This window comes from Theropithecus gelada, chromosome 8 (genome assembly GCF_003255815.1).
Source record: "Theropithecus gelada isolate Dixy chromosome 8, Tgel_1.0, whole genome shotgun sequence".
In the NCBI taxonomy this organism is placed as follows: Eukaryota; Metazoa; Chordata; class Mammalia; order Primates; family Cercopithecidae; genus Theropithecus; species Theropithecus gelada.
The window spans coordinates 76,250,909-76,262,469 of NC_037676.1; the positions used below are offsets into that span (position 1 = coordinate 76,250,909).

General features: G+C 40.1%; 1 pseudogene; it reads left to right on the forward strand.

Annotated features, from left to right (window-relative positions):
• Positions 1 to 1,250: 1,250 nt before the first annotated feature.
• Positions 1,251 to 6,809, forward strand: LOC112630173 (annotated as a pseudogene).
• The last annotated feature ends 4,752 nt before the right edge of the window (positions 6,810 to 11,561 follow it).

Sequence of the window (11,561 nt, forward strand, 5' to 3'; positions counted from 1 at the left end):
TTTCTTCCTTTCTCCTTCTTTCCTCCCTCCCTCCCTCCCTCCCTTCCTTCCTTCCTTCCTTTCTTTTTATTTGAGATGGGGTTTCACTCTGTCACCTAGGCTGAAGTGCAGTGATGCGATCATGGCTCACCACAGCCTCAACCTCCTGGGCTCAAGTAATCCTCCTACCTCAGCCTCTTGAATAGCTAGGACCACAGGCATGTGCCACCATGCCCACCTAATTAAAAAAAAATTTTTTTCTAGGTTGCCCAGGCTGGTCTCTAAACTTGGGACTATAAAAAAAATCATGTGCCACTCTATTTATAAAAAGTTTTTGATGCAGGGTCTCATTCTGTTGCCTAGGCTGGAGTGCAGTGGCCTGATCATGACCTACTGCAGCCTTGACCTCCCCAGGCTCAGGTGATCCTCCCACCTCAGCCTCCTGAGTAGCTGGCACTACAGGCCAGCACCACCATGCCTGGATAATTTTTCTACTTTGTGTAGAGATAGAGTTTTGCCATGTTGCCCAGGTTGGTCTCAAACTCCTGGGCTCAAGCAATCTGCTCGCCTTAGCCTCCCAAAGTGCTGGGATTACAAGTGTGAGCCAACATACCCGGCCATCATGCATCATTCTTAAGGGCGCAGATACTATGGCTGGCTGAATTTTTATGTCCTGTTTATACATAGATGGAAAAGACTGTATGCTAGTTATTTATTTATTTTTTGAGACGGGGTCTCCCTTTGTCCCTCTGCATTTGAAGCTCACTAGTGCTAGTTAAAAATTGCATGACCTTGGGCAAGTTATTTAAGCTTGTTTCCTTGGTCCCTATCTGTAAGATGGTTATGATATTCAAAGTGTCAGTCATAAGGTTTTGGTAAAGTTTAAATCAATTGCCGTATGTAGTGCATCCGGGACATTATGTGGCACAAACGCAAGACACACTATGCATAGTAGACAGAATGGTCCCTCAAAGATACCCACATCCTAAACTTGAGTTGTGAATATGTTATGTTACACAGCAAAAGGGACTTTGCAGTTAAAATCAAGGTCATAGGCCTTAAGACATCGATCATCCAGGTGGCACAATCTAATCACATGATCCCTTAGGAGGAGAAGACTTTTGCTGGCTGGCAGCAAAAGCGATGGAGCAGAAAGAGAAGTCAGACTCCAAGTATGAGAAGCTTTTACATCAGCACTGCCGGCCCTAAGATGTAGGAGGCCATGTGGCCATCTGCAAGGACTGGCCCCTTTTGGCTCTCTGAGCAGCATGATGGTGGTTGGCAAGAATAAGTGCTTTACAAAAAGCAGCAAAAAGGAAGCCAAGAAGAAAGTGGTTGACAACATTTTCTAAGAAGATTGGTACAATGTGAAAGCACCAGCTATGTTCAATGTAAGAAATATTGGTAGAACACTAGTCCCAGGGACACAAGGAACCAACACTCATCTGTTGGCCTCAAGGGTTGTGATATTGAGGTAAGCCTTGCTGAGGTGGAGAATGATGAAGCTGCATTTAGAAAATTCAGACTAATTACTGAGAATGTTCAGGGTGAAATCCACCTGCCCAGCTTTCATGGCATGAATCTTATCCATGACAAAATATGTTCCATGGTAGTTCATGACTGAAGCTCATATTGATGTTCAGGCTACCTGTGGTTACTTGCTTCATTTGTTCTGTGTGACCCAGCAATCGGTTTGCATTACGTTTATGCTCAGCACCAACAGGTCTGACAAATCTGGAAGAAGATGATGGAAATCATGATCCCAGAGGTGCAGACAGATGTCTTAAAAGAGACAATCAATAAATTGATTTTAGACAGCACTACAAAGACATAGAAAGCCTTGCCAGTCTAGTTACCCTAAGGTCTGTCCATAAGGTCTTCATTAGAAAAGTAAACATGCTAAAAAAGCCCAAGTTTGAATTGAGAAAACTCAGGGAGCTTCATGGTGAAGGGAGCAGTTCTGGAAAAGCTACTGGGGGTGAGATAGGTGGGAAAGTTGAACGAGCAGTTATATGTGAGCCACCAGTTCAAGAACCTGTTTAATGTTTAGACTTTTCACGATGACAAAAGTCTTGCTTGTTGTGTGTGAGGAGGAGAACTGGAGACAGTTCCCTAGGAGCTAAAGGCAACACTGGCTGGCAGTCAGTGAGGAAACAGGGGCCTGAATAAGTTTGGAAGTGGATTTTCCCCCTAAGGCTTCCAGAGAAGTGTACGGGCTGGTGGACAACTTGATTTTGTCCTTGTAAGACTCTGAGTGTGGAACTAGTTGGGCTCACTGGATTTCTGACCCGTAGAACTGCGAGGTAATAAGTCTGTGTTGTTTTAAGCTGCTAGTTTTGTGGTAACTTGTTATGGCAGCGATAGACAACTAAGTTATTATGTAAGCATTAGCGTTATATAGTAGCATCATCATCACTTCCATTTGCCCCAAGCACAGACTCCTAGCTAACAAAAATGGCAGAGATCAGAAGGAGAGAGTTTGTATGCAGAAAGGCTGTCTTGGAAAATACATCATGTAGTTTCAGCTTCTTGAAGATTAAATCACACTCTTCATACAGACAGTGATTTCACATAGCGCACCTTTCCTCTTGCAACACTAAAGAATTGAACATGCATATCTCCTCAGCAGTCCCCATTTTCTAAGGCTATGTTGGGAAGCTCTCCTACCTTTGATGGCCTCAAAAGAAGCCTGCAGGCTTTTAAAACTTTTGGGATTTTACCATTGATTACTCTGGGGATTATGACACTTTAACACAAATGGCAAACATATAGAGATTACAAAGTTTACAAAATATCATAATGTTTTTATAAATGTTACCTTAATGTGTATTGGATAATCCTTCTCAGAAGGTAACTGGAAGGTCATTTAAATTTGATTATTTTTTCACTTTTAGAAAAAGAATATGCTGACTCCTTTATTCTAAGAAAGCCCTCAGAGGCTCTTCAAACAGGGCAATGTCTCGTATAGGTGACTGACATTTCTGAGGAACTCTGGAATAGGCCCAATTTCACTGTCCCCTGCCACACAGAAATCATGGTTGTTTGGGCATATCTTCACACTCCCACTTAGGTTTCTCTCATCCTGCTAAGGCTTTCTTTAGGTCATTGATACGGATCAGTTTTGATTTTAGTGGTCTGAACTCATTAAATGGCAACTGGGTGGCCAGGCTCACACGTGCAATTTTACTCTAATAGCTTAATTTCCTTTTACGTTTTATTCTCTGTTAAAGTAATCCAGGGGATGAGGTGTTAGCATAAGTTATGCTTCAGTATAAATATGTGGAATGGAAGGCATAGAAAAGGGCAGTGAACATCTGTAGGGTAGAAAAGGGCTCCAGCTAGAGGTGAAAACATGCATTCACTTTTTGGGATTCAGCCTGCCATGATTACCTTCTTAGGCCGTCAATACTTCGTGAGCCTAAGGACAGTTAGTAGTCCTGTTTGAAGAGGATACTTCCCCAGGTCTAGGCTTGAACAAATATGCCTGGGAGACTCCTATGACTCTAGCAAATTAGGTAGATGTTTCAAGCAACACTAGGACAGCCTTTCTTTTGATCCCTTGTAAGAGTGGAAAAAAAGCCCCAAAAATTAAAATATTACAACACAGATTATGCTGAACACATTCCCGTTATCTTCCAGGGTGGTCCATTAAAATGAATTTCCATTTTATTTGTTTCATGATAGTTTTAATTATATTAAGCTGATCCAGAGGAAACTTCTGGATTATAACTTTGATTTCTACCTTAAGCCTAAACTTTCTGCTACTCATGAACTTCAGTTTTTGAAAATATCATCCATTGCAAAACCTTTATGGAGAAAAATTTAGGTTTACTAGAGAATATATTAGTCAGGGTTCTCCAGAGAAACAGAAGCAAAAGGATACTGATATATCTACACCCATCTATCTATCTAGAAAGACTTTTTTTTTTTTTTTTTTTTTTGAGACAGAGCCTTGCTTTGTTGCCCAAGCTGGAGTGCAGTGGCGTGATCTTGGCTCACTGCAAACTCTACCTCCTGGGCTCAAATGATTATCCTGCCTCAGCCTCCAGAGTAGCTGGGATTAAAGGCATGTGCCATGGCGCCCGGCTAATTCTTGTATTTTAAGTAGAGACGGGGTTTCATCATGTTGGCCAGGCTGGTCTTGAACTTCTGACCTCAGGAGATCCACCTGCCTCAGCCTCCCAAAGTGCTGGGATTACAGGTGTAAGCCACCATGCCCGGCTGAAAGAGATTTATTATAAGATATTGGCTTATGCAGTTATACAGAATGAAAAGTCCCACAGTTTGCTGTCTGCAAGATGGAAACCTAGGAAAAGCCAGTGACATAGTTCAAGGTCTGAGAACCAGCAGCGCCAAGGGTTGAGAACTGATATTTCAGCTCAAGCAGTCAAGCAGAGAGAGGATTAATCCAAACTTCCTCCACCTTCTTGTTCTATTTAGGCCTTCCATGGATTGAATGATGTCCACCCACATTGGGGAAGGCCATCATCTTTACTCAGTCCACCAATTCGAATACTAACCTCTTCTGGAAACACCCTTGTAGACACACCCAGCAATAGTGTTTAATCAGATATTTGGGCATCCTGTGGCCCAGGCAAATTGGTACATAAAATTAACTATCACAAAGGATATGAAAGAAGAACTGAAGAAATGAAGAAATCTAACATATTTATGGAAGCAAATGCTTGATAGAAAGATATGAATTCTCCATAAATTAAATTATGAATTTAATGCAGTTCTAATCAATATCCCAACATTATTGTGTGGAACTTAACAAACAGATTCTAAGAACTTCTAGCCAAGACATTCTAAAAAAGAAGCAGGAGGTGGGGATTTCTCTATCAGATATAAAGACATTTTAAAAAAGTTATATAAATAAAACTGTACTATTGACACAGAATAGACAATGAGATCTGGGAACAGATGATATTTATAGGAACTTTCCATATACCAGTTGGAAAAGGGTAAATTCAATAAATGGCATTGCCAAAATTCACCTTCCTTACAGAAAAAAAATAAAATGAAATGTTTAATTCACATTTTTTAGTAGTTAAATTTCCAAAAAAGTTAAATTTCAAATGGATTTAAAGACTAAATGTGAAAAGCAAAACTTCAAAACTATTATACAAAAATCTACTTAAAACTATTAGGAGAACAGCTTTATGATCTCAGGGCAAAATATTAGGCATATAAGACACAAACAACAAAAGTATAAAATTAAAAAAAAGACAAATTTTGTTACATCAAAAACTTCAAACTTTGCTTGGGCGCAGTGGCTCATGCCTGTCATCCCAGCACTTTGGGAGGCTGAGGCAGGTGGATCACTTGAGCTCAGGAGTTGGAGACCAGCCTGGGCAACATGGTGAAACCTCGTCTCTACTAAAAATACAAAAATTAGCTGTGCATGGTGGTGTGCACGAGTGGTCCCAGCTACTCAGGGGGCTGAGGTGAGAGGATGGCTTGAGCCCAGGAGGCAGAGGTTGCAGTGAGCAAGGATCATGCCACTGCACTCCGCCCTGGGGGAGAGAGCCAGACCTTGTCTCAAACAACAAGGACAACAACAGTGAAAAAACTTCCAACTTTTATTGTCAAAAGAAAAAAACACCGTTAACAAAGGTAAAAGATAAGTGTCTGAGAGTGTTTCAGTTATCACAACAAACAATTGATATCTGGAAAATGTTTCTTAAAATTTTATAAATCAATTAGCAAAGTTAAAAAAATCTAATGGGATAGGCAATAGGCCATTCTTTTTTTTTTTTTTTTCTTGAGACAGAGTCTCGCTCTGTCGCCCAGGCTGGAGTGCAGTGGCGGGATCTCAGCTCACTGCAAGCTCCGCCTCCCGGGTTCCCGCCATTCTCCGGCCTCAGCCTCCCGAGTAGCTGGGACTACAGGCGCCCGCCACCTCGCCCGGCTAGTTTTTTGTATTTCTTAATAGAGACGGGGTTTCACCGTGTTAGCCAGGATGGTCTCGATCTCCTGACCTCGTGATCCGCCCGTCTCGGCCTCCCAAAGTGCTGGGATTACAGGCTTGAGCCACCGCGCCCGGCCAATAGGCCATTCTTAACCTTCAGGTCTTGGCTTAAAATTCACTGCCTATCGGAACCCTGACTTTCAGTCGGGGTAATTATATCACAACACTTTTCACTCTGAAATCATTTTTCCTTGTTGAGCAACTAGACAGTAAGCTCCTAGAGAGGAGGGAACAAATCTGGGGTGTTTTTTTCTCTCCACTTTTGAGTCTCAGTTTCTTGCACATAATAGGTGTTCGATAAATACATGTTGCAAGACTGATGGAATAAATGAATAAACCTGAGTCCCTCCTTGACCCTTGTGTACTGCACAGGCATAGCCCCGTCTTTGCTGTGCAAATCTAGGGGGTAGATGTTGGAACTCCACAACCAAATTCATTTCAGGTAGTAAGCTGAGGGGTAGTCTGGTCACTCCTTGCCCTCAGGTTTTCTCCTCTAGCTTAGAAGATTATGTTTCCTCAGGAAAGGTAAATTGATCTACTTATTTAACACTTGGGGTAATTCCAGGCCCACGTGGTCCTTCCAAACCTCTTTCTGGTAATCCAGTTTTCCAGTTGCCGTGGCAGGTTCTGAACTTTGTTATTTGCTATCAAAAATACCATCCCTACTCAAGAATGACAAAATGTTGAGCATTTCTATATCTTTGTGTCCTGGAGAATGGACCTCTGTTTGTGTTCAGAGATATAATGCTATGTATTTTTTTCTACTGCTTGTAGGATGAAGGCCAAATTCCTTGGCATGCCAAATCAAGCCCTTCAAGGATCTGGCCTGCTCCCTTCTCTAGGCTCCTGTGACAACTGATCGCTGTTATAGACTGAATGTTTGTGTCCCTTCCCGGTTTAAAATGTTGAAACCATAACCTCCAATGTGATGGTTTTAGGAGGTGGTGCCTTTGGGAGGTAATTAGGTCTTGAAGGTGGAGCCCTCATGTGAATAGGATTAATGCCACTATAAGAAGAGACTTGTAGAGCTTGTTTCCTCTCTCTCTCCTCCCCAGCACACTGGAACAAAACAAGATGACTGTCTGCTTTGCAGAAAGAGGGCTGTCACCAGACACTAGATGTTCACTTTGATCTTTGACTTCTCAGTCTCTAGAATTGAGAGAAATATGTTTCTTAACAGAAATGAATGTTTGGGGGATGGAGGAAGAAATAAGGAGATGGTCAAAGGGTACAAAGTTTCAGTTAGACAGCAGGAATAAGTGTGTGAGATTTGTTGCACAGTAGGGTGACTATGGTTAATTATAATGTATATTTCAAAGTTGCTAAGATAGTAAATTTCTAATGTCTCACCACAAAAAGTGATAAGTAGAATTTTTTTTTTTTTTTTAGAAAAAGAGGATATAGAAAAATGGGCAGCGAAAGTCTATGTTTTATTATTCAGATATTCAGGTAAAACCTTAGTTGTGCATCTTCAACTTTTCTTATATTGTCAAATTGCTCTCCAGAATGGTTGCCCCAATTTATACTAACACCAGCAAACCACAAAAACTCTCATGTTCTACATCTTTGCTAACATTTAATATTGACAGAGCAATTCCTAGGGGAAGGGTAGAGGGAGGGAGAGGATTTTTCTGTATGTATTTTGTTGTTTATTCTTTAAACTTTTGGATTGAAGTACAGTGTACACACAAAAAAGTGCTCCAATCAGACATGTACTTTTTGGTAAATTATTGCAAAATGAGCATGCCCAAGTAACCACTACTCAAGCTAAGAACTGATACTTTTTGCCAATTTTATGGGTAACAAATGGTATCTCACCTTACTTTTAATTTGTTTCCCTGATTTATAGTGAGGCTGAGCTTCCTATTTGACATTCAGATTTACTCTTCTGTAAATTAGTAACAGCAGGTAATATTTCTCAGATGGACTGGTGGCCAGGTACTCTTTTAGTATCTTTTTTTTCCTTTAATTTTTATTTTTAGCTCTGGGGTACATGTGCAGGTTTATTATACAGGTAAATGTGTACCATGGTGGTTTGCTGCACCTATGAACCCATTCACCTATGTATTAAGCCCAGCATGCATTAGCTATTTTTCCTAATGCTCTCCCTCCCCCCACCCCAACCCCGGACAGGCCCCAGTGTGTGTTGTTCCCCTCCCTGTGTCCATGTGTTCTCAATGTTCAGCTCCCACTTATAAGTGAGAACATGCGGTCTTTGGTTTTCTGTTCCTGCATTAGTTTGCTGAGGATAACGGCTTCCAGCTTCATCCATGTCTCTGCAAAGGACATGATCTCATTCCTTTTTATGGCTGCATAGTATTCTATGGTGTATATATACCACATTTTCTTTAACCAGTCTATTGTTGATGGGCATTTGGGTTGATTCCCTGTCTTTTAGTATCTTTAGTTGTATCAACTCAATTCGTATCAACTCAGTCCTCACAGTGGTCCTATGTGGTATGTTGCTAATATCCCTAGTTTACAGATGAGTAAAATGAGGCAGTCACATGACTAGTCACTGGCCATAGTCATATGGTTAGTCAGTGTTGAAGCCAGAATTTGAATTTGGACAGTCTGGCTCAGATCTTGTGCTCTTAGTCACTATGTTATTAATGTACAACTTCCTGCATTAGTTATCTATAATAGCATAACACATTACCACTAAGCTTAGCAGCTCAATGCAGCAAAAATTTAACTCATAACTTCTGAGTATCAGAAATCTTGGAGTGTCTCAGATATGTCATTCTGTATCAAGATCTCTCATAAAATTGAAGTCAAGATGTCAGCTGGGTTATCTGAAGGCTTGACTGCGGCATACAATCTGAAGGTCTCAGTTCCTTGTCACATGGACCAACCCATAGGGCTGCTTGAGTGTCCTCATGACATAGTGGTGAGCTTATTCCAGTGTAAGTAATTCAAGAGTGAGCAAGGAGGAAGCCATGATCCCTTATATGACTTATTAGAAATCACACATATTATCTTGTTTCCATCTTATTCTACTTGTTAAATTTGTTACTAAATCCAGATCATACTCAAGGAGAGGAGAATTAGCTCTGCTTTTTGAAGGGAATATGGACAGAATTTGTTGACATTTTAAAAACCACCACCTATATATTGATGATCCCCTTGTGTTTTAAAAAAATTTGTCCTGTGGTATTTTTTGTGTATTCTGGACAATCATTTTTATTGGATATTTGAATTACAAATATTTTCTCCCAGTCTGTGGCAGTCCCACTGAGATTGTGATTGGAATTGCAATAAATTCACATCTGTTCACTTAGAAGGAAACTAATAGCCTTACAATGTTAAGTTTTTCTATACATGATTATATCTATTTATTTAGATCTATGATGCACTTTATAAATTTTTTTGATTTTCTTCATAAAGATCCTGTACATCTTTTGTAAAATTTGTTCCTAATTATTCTTAAAATTTATATTTTCCAACCTTCTTTGCTATAGTGTAAGAATGTAACAAATACTTGAACATTAAGTTTATGAGCAGCCTCTTTTGCTGTGCTCTTATTAAATTTTTGTCTTGTCAAATTTTGGATTGTCTGTACAGTCAATTAGATTGACTGTAAATATGGACAGTTTAGTTTAATCCGTATATTGCAGCTTAGGGAAAATAAGTATTTACTAAGAGAGATTCTGGCACAAGTGTATAAGGAGCCATTAAAATAATTTATAGTAGCCTTTGTTTCCAGCCAAGAAAAGGCAAAGAAACAAACAAAAACCAAACAACCAAAAAACCAACATAAAAACCAAAACAAGAAACAAAAGGCTGATAATGATGACAATGTCCATTAACAAGAGAATGAATGACTAAATTATGATATAGTCATTCAATGAAAAATTATACAGCAGTGAAAATGAATAAATAAACCTATATATGTAATATAGATTGGATATTTGTCCCCTCCAAATCTCATGTTAAAATGTGATCCCCAGTGTTGGAGGTGGGGCCTAGTGGGAGGTGTTTGAGTCATGGGAGGTGGATTCCTCATAAATGGCTTGGTGTCATCCTCATCCTTAAGAGAGTACCCACTCTATTAGATCACAAGAGAGCTGATTGTTTATTTTAAAAAATTGTTTATTTATTTTTTCACCAGTCAACTTTAAGATTCAGAGAGCTGGTATTTTAAAAGTACGTGGCACCCCCTCCCTACTTTTACTCCTTCTCTGGCCATGTCATATGTGAGCTCCCCTTCTTCTACCAGTATTGGAAGCTCCCTGAAGCCTTCACCGGAAGCAGATGGTGGTGCCAGGCTTCCTGTACAGCCTGCAGAACTGGGAGCCCAATAAACCTCTTTTCTCCATAAATTACCCAGCCTCTGATATTCCTTTATAGCAATACAAAATAGACAGATATAATGTATCAACATGGCTAAGTCTCAAAAATGCAAAAAGTGAGAAAAATGTAAATCACAGAAGAATACACATAGTATAACAACACTAATAATATGTTTAAAATATGAAGTAATATTGTACATTGTACACTCTACATAAGCTGTACATTAGTGTGAAGGATAAGAACTTGTTAGGGGTACAGGTTTGGTGAAGAAAATGTTACTGGGAGTGTAAACCAAAAACAAAATTCTAAGCCCCCAGCTGACTGAATGGACCCCCTGTGGTCCAAGTGAAACCTGAAAAACTGAATTTCCAACCATGATGGGAAGAGAGATCTGACATGCCTCATCATACTCGCTCCCTTTTGGAGTTTAGGCACAAAAGACCAGCATTAACCTAAAAATAGAGATCATAAGACTGACAAAACAGACTATCTGTGACAATAAGATACCAAATTCCAACTTGACTCTGGTATAGCATAACATGAGATAGTAAGCCCTGGAGGAAATCAAAATATTTTACACCCAAATATATTTCTTTGGCATATTTTTAAATGGCTCTGCAAAGCTGTCTTTTGTGGGGGAAATTTGCATATGTAGAAAATTTCCTTCCCTTTCTAGTTCTTTTTTTTTTTTTTTTTTTTTTTTTTTGTGAGACGAGGTTTCACTCTGTCGCCCAGACTGGAGTGCAGTGGTGCTATCTCGGCTCACTGCAGCCTCTATCTCCTACGTTCAAGTGATCCTCCTACCTCAGCTTCCCAAGTAGCTGGGATTAGTAGAGGTATGCTCTACCATGCCCTGCTAATTTTTTGTAGAGTTGGGGTTTTACCCTGTAGCCCTGGGCTTGAACTCCTGGGCTCAAGCAATCCTCCTGCCTTGGCCTTCCAAAGTGCTGGGATTATGGGCATAAGTCACTATGTCCAGCCCCTTTCTAGGTCTTTTTTGTATCTAGCAAAAATTTAACTAAGAGTCTGACACCTTTTAAGGTCTGAAAAGAGACATTTACCATCCATTTTCTCTGAAGCCTGCCATTTAGAGACTTCATCTATGTAACAAGAACTTTGGCTTCTACAACTGCCCTTATCTTAACTCAAGCATTTCTGCATTTCTTTCTACTGACTTCAACTCCTTTTTTTTTTTTTTTTTTTTTGAGACAGGGTCTTGCTCTGTCACCCAGGTTAAAGCACAGTCATGCAAATACAGCTCACTGCAGCCTTGACCTCCCTGGCTCAAGTGACCCTTCCGCCTCAACCTCTTGAGTAG